A 5648-nucleotide genomic window follows, 5' to 3' on the forward strand; every position below is an offset into this window, starting at 1 on the left:
GTGGTGGCAAACATCAAACACCCACCTCTCCACCACATGGCTGAAACAGTTGGAGTCTGACAACAAGGACCTATTCTCCTGAAATAGGGCCACAGAAGTCCATGCAGGGGTGAAAGATATTCAAAGTCCATGGACTGTTTATGCCTGGAAAGGAACTGCTTCTCTCCTGAGCTCCCCAGCTTAGTGGAGCTGGAAGATTATCTCTCCCCCAATTGTGAATTTATTCCTTCTCCAAGGCTGAGAGAATGGGTCAGAGTGCTCAGCAGGACTTATCTCAGGCCCAGGGAAATTGACAACCCCTTGAGCTGGCTTGGGGGCTGGGGGTGTAGTAAAATATATGCAAGTACTTAGCTTTTGCGGAGAGTGCTGTTTCTTCTCTGGTTCCGGAGGTGTGAGTTGGCTTGTGGCTGGCTGTCTGCCCTGAGGAAACTGCAGCAGAATGCTACCGCCAGCCTGCCACAGTCTCTCCCAGGAATGGTGCCTGAGGGTTCCCAGTGATTCAGGCCCAGAAGCTCCTCTACACTTCTGAACTGTCTCATCCTTCCCCTGCCACTCAGTTCATTTTCTAACTTTGCCTTTGATGTTCAGGGCTCCTAGCTTATCATAAATATAAACATTTCACTTGTTTCTTTGGGCCTTGTTTTAAGAGGGATCTCTGGAAACGTCTGACTACTCTGCCATCCGGGCCCCGCCTCCAAAGATTGTTTCTTTTTTGTATGTAAACCTTTTCATGAGTTTTTACAGTACTGGTTTCATATAATATTTGTCCTTTTGTGATTGTCTTCTTTCACTCAACGTAATGCATTCCAGATTATCCATGTTATGAGGTGCTTCACAGGTTCATCGTCATTGTTTAGTGTTGCATAATACTTTTGATGTGCATCTAGGTAGTTTACATATTTTTGCTATTGTGAACAACGCTGCAGTGAAGATGGGTGTGCATTTATCTGTCTGTGTGACGACTCTTATTTCTCTAGGGTATATTCCTAGGGGTGGGATTGCTGGATCACATGGTATTTCTATTTCTAGTTTTCTAAGAAAGTGCCATATCATTTTCCAAAATGATTGTCTTATTTTGCATTCCCACCAGCAGTGCATAAGAGTGCTGGTTTCCCAGCAGTCTCTCCAACATTTGATATTTCCTGTTTTATTGATTCATGCCAGTAATGCTGGGGGGAGATGATATCTCATTGTGGTTTTGATTTGCATTTCTCTAATGGCTAAAGATCGTGAGCATTTTCTTATGTGTCTGTTGGCTGCTTGAATGCCTTCTTTGGTGAAGTGTCTGTTCATTTCCTTTGCCGGTTTTTAATTGGATTATTTGTCTTTTTGTTGTAGGGGTGTTGAATTTTCTTGTGGATTTTAGAGATTAGGCCTTTGTCTGATTTATAATACCCAATTTTTTCCCCTAGTCTGTATGTTCTATTTTTACTCTTTTGGTGAAGTCTTTTGATGAGTATAAGTGTTTAAATTTCAGAAGATCCCAGTTGTCTAGCTTATCCTCTGGAACTTGTGTGTTGTTGTGGTTTGCATCCTGTTCATGCCGTGTTTTAGGCCTCTATTGTTGATCCTATTTTTTCTTCTATGAGCTTCACGGTTTTTGGCTTTCTATTTAAGTCTTTGATCCATTTTGAGTTAGTTTTTGTATATGGTGTGAGGTATGGGTCCTTTTTCATTTTTTTGCAGATGGACATCCAGTTTTGCCAGAACCATTTGTTAAAAAGACCATCTTTTCCCCATCTGATGGACTTTGGGCCCTTGTTGAAGATCAGGTGACCATAGGTGGATGGATTTACATCTGGGTTTTCAGTTCTGTTCCATTGGTCAATATATCTGTCATTGTACCAGTACCAGGGTGTTTTGACTACCTGAGGTCAGGTAGTGCTAGTCTTCCTACTTCGTCCTTCTTCAATACTGTTTACTTATTTGGGGCTTCTTTCCTTTCCATACAAAGTTAATGATAAGTTTTTCAATCCCTTTAAAGAATGTTGTTGGTATCTGGATCAAGATTGCATCGTATTTGTAGATCACTTTGGGTAGAATTTTATTTGCAGAAGTTTGAGTCTACCTATCCATGAGCACAATATGTTTTTCCATTCATGTCGAACTCTTTTGGTTTCTTGCAGTAGTGTTTTGTAGTTTTCTTTGTGTAGGTCTTTTACATCCCTGATTAGATTTATTCCCAAGTTTTTTTTTTTTTTTAATTGGAAACGTCTAACTTTAAAGTTTGAAATGACTAGCAGGGCACAAAAAAGCTGTTAGAAAACTGTAAAATCAGTAGTTTGGTGGAAACACAAGACACATGGCTTTGGTCTACATGAGTTCAATTGTCTGGGCTGCTGTCCTCCCTCCCCCATGACCTACTCCAAGTATTCTATTTTTTTAGGGGCTATTATAAATGGTATTGCTTTCCTGATTTCCTTTTCATCATTGTCTTTATTGGTGTATAGGAATCCAACTGATTTTTGTGTATTTATCTTGTATTGTGCCACTCTTTTTAATCTTTGTATTAGTTCCAGTAGTTTTCTCATGGAGTCTTCTGGGTTTTCTATGCGTAATATCATATCATCTGCGCATAGGGACAGCTCAACTTCTTACTAATTTAGAAGCCTTTTATTTCTGTTTCTTGCCTTCTCGCTCTAGCTAGGACTTACCAACACAATGTTAAATAGGAGTGGTGATAAGCAACTTTTTTTTAAGGAAACTAAGACACCACCTATAAAAGTTTAATTAAACATAAGAGGAAACAAAGTCAGCATCCACTGAAAAGCAGCTTTGTGTTGTGTAATCGAAATACCTATTCAAGAATAATTAAGAAGTGAGGCCATATGGCCTTCATCTCCAGTTCTCTGCTAGGAATCAGATTGTGTGTTTGTCAAATGAAATTTACCATCTTTCTTCCAGGGTCTCACATGCCATGTAGGAAAAACTGAGGCTAACTGGAAAGCTGACCAAACCATAATTCTAGAGTTTCTTGGGTTATTTTCATTGATGACAAAGCAAGTTGACAATTTAAAGTGTTTTTACCATCACCTCTTCATAAGCACTATCCTTGGAGTTAAGGTAAATTGTATTTACTACTGTTTCTGAAGAGTCACTAGAAAAATTAATGCAAGCATCTTGGTGTGGGTTGTCCCTGTTGGATCAGATATGTTGGTTTATTCAATCGTTATTGTTTTTATTTGTTTATTTATTTTTAATCCTCTGCCTCTGTTGGTCTTACTCTCTCTCCTTTCCTTACCACCCACCATAAAGTCCTCATTCTTCCTCTTTCTAAGATACCCTGGATGACAGTTATTAATTCCAAAGGTGCTTGAGTGGATGAATGTATTCGAGTTTTATATCTGTTACATAAATCCTTAATGCGCTCAGCTGGTAACCAAAATGTTGGAAGTTTGAATCCATCCAGAGGCACCTTGGAAGGTCAATTTCTGGAAAATCAGCCATTGAAAAACCCTGCGGAACATGGTTCTACTCTCATACTCGTGAGGATGCCATGAGTTGGAGTTGACTCGATGGCGACTGGCTTTGGTGGACAAGTAAATCCTATTTTTGTTCTTGATTTCTATAAAGATCATAGAAGTAGCCTGCTGGGAAAATATCAGTTGCTCAGTGTAATAATACCCAACTTACTGAGAATAACTAGATGATAATAAAAAATACAATGTTTTTGTTGTTAAGTGCAGACTCGGCAATTGTACAACAGATTGAAACACGCCCCAGTCCTGTGCCATCCTCATGATAGTTGTTATGTTTGAGCACATTGCTGAAGCCACTGTGTCAGTCTACCTCTTTGACAGTTTTTCTCTTTTTTACTGACCCCCTGCCAAGCATGATGTCCTTCACCAGGGATTGATTCTCTTGATAACATGCCCAAAGTAAGTGAGGTGAAGTCTCTCTGTTCTTCCCTCTAAGGAGTATTCTGTCTGTACCTCTTCCAAGACATATTTGTTTGTTCTTCTGGAAGTCCGTGGTATATTCAACATTCTTAGCCAGCACTATAGTTCAAAGGCATCAATTCTTCTTCAGTGTTCCTCATTCATTGTCCAGGATTCATTGCCAATTATTTCATTTTCTTTGAATACACAGTCAACGCCCATGGAAGCAGCAATCAAGAAATCAAATGATGTATTGCATTGGACAAATCTGCATTGAAAGCCCTCTTTAAAGTGCTTAAAAGCAAAGATGTCACCTTGAGGACTAAGTTGTGCCTGACCCAAGCTATGGTGTTTCCAACTGTCTCACATGCATGTGAAAGCTGGAGAGTGAACAAGGGAAAACAGAGGAGGTGAGAGCAAGATGGCAGAGTAGTCACACTTCTGGTGATCCCTCTTATAACAAAGACCTGAAAAAACAAGTGAAATGATTATATATACAAACTAGGAATCCTGGACATCAAAGGCAAAATTAGGAAATAGGACTGAGTGTTAGGGGGAGGGAGAGACCATTCAGAAGCAGTGAGAAGTTGCCGGAGTTGACTTGGTGAGAACCAGTGCCCCTCAGGCACAATCACTGCAGTGGCCACGCTGGGCTGGTGGTAGTGTTCAGGACGCGGTTTCCTCAGAGAGTGACAGTGGCACAGTCTCCTCACACCTCTGGAACCAGAGAAGAACAGTGCTGTCATCAAAGTTAAGTACTTGCTTTTATTTTACCATGCTCCCATGCCCCAAGCTGGCTTCAGTGGCTGTCAATTTCCCTGGGCCTGAGATAGGCACTGCTGCATGCTCTGAGCCATTCGCCCAGCCTTGGAGAAGGAATAAATTAAAAATTAGGAGAAAAGACAATCTGACAGCTCCACTAAGCTGTGGAACTCAGGACAGAAGAGGCTCCTGTCCAGACAAAAATGGTCTGTGGACTTTGAATACCTTTCACCCCTGCATGGACCTGTGTGGGCCCATTTCAGGAGATTAGACCCTTGTTACTGCAATGGTGTAAGTGCTTGAGGTCTGACTTCAACTGTTTCAGCTGTGAGGTGGAGAGGTGGGTTTTTCATGTTTGGGACCACTTTGCTTATTAAACAGGGTCCTCACCTACCCACATTAGCTGAGGACTCATGGCTCCACCGATGTCACCTAGCCACCTGCAACAGGAGTCCAAGGATAATTGGTGCCTTCCAGTCGTTACAACCAACAGCACTGGGTGCCCATGGTCTGGCTGCAGAATGCACCCACCTGTGTGCTCTAGGGAACAGGAACATGCTTTCCTCACAGACATTCAAGGGATGGTTGTAAGCTCCCTGCCTTATTTTGAGCATGACCCCCTGCTGCAACCACAGACCTGTGCCTACAACAATCACCCATGCCTCTCTAAGACCATAGGACAAAGCCTGTACCACACTTAATGACCAACTACATGGACACCCGGTCTGAATCCACACAGAAAAATGGACTCCTAGGCTCATAACAGCTCTAGCTTTCTGGTGACAGGACATTAGGGCTTCAAAGGCACAAATAATCAAGCCAGCTCACTCAAGCAGCTTATTTGGGCATATCAAAACAAAAGAAAGCAAGAAACTAGGATACTGCAAGCAAACATAAAAGAAATTAACACAATAACTTATAGATGGCTCAGAGACAACAGTCAATATCAAATCACATAAAGAAGCAGACCATGATCACTTCAACAAGGTCTCAAAACAAAGAATCAAG

The sequence above is a fragment of the Elephas maximus genome, chromosome Y, assembly GCF_024166365.1.
Source record: "Elephas maximus indicus isolate mEleMax1 chromosome Y, mEleMax1 primary haplotype, whole genome shotgun sequence".
NCBI classification, from domain to species: Eukaryota; Metazoa; Chordata; class Mammalia; order Proboscidea; family Elephantidae; genus Elephas; species Elephas maximus.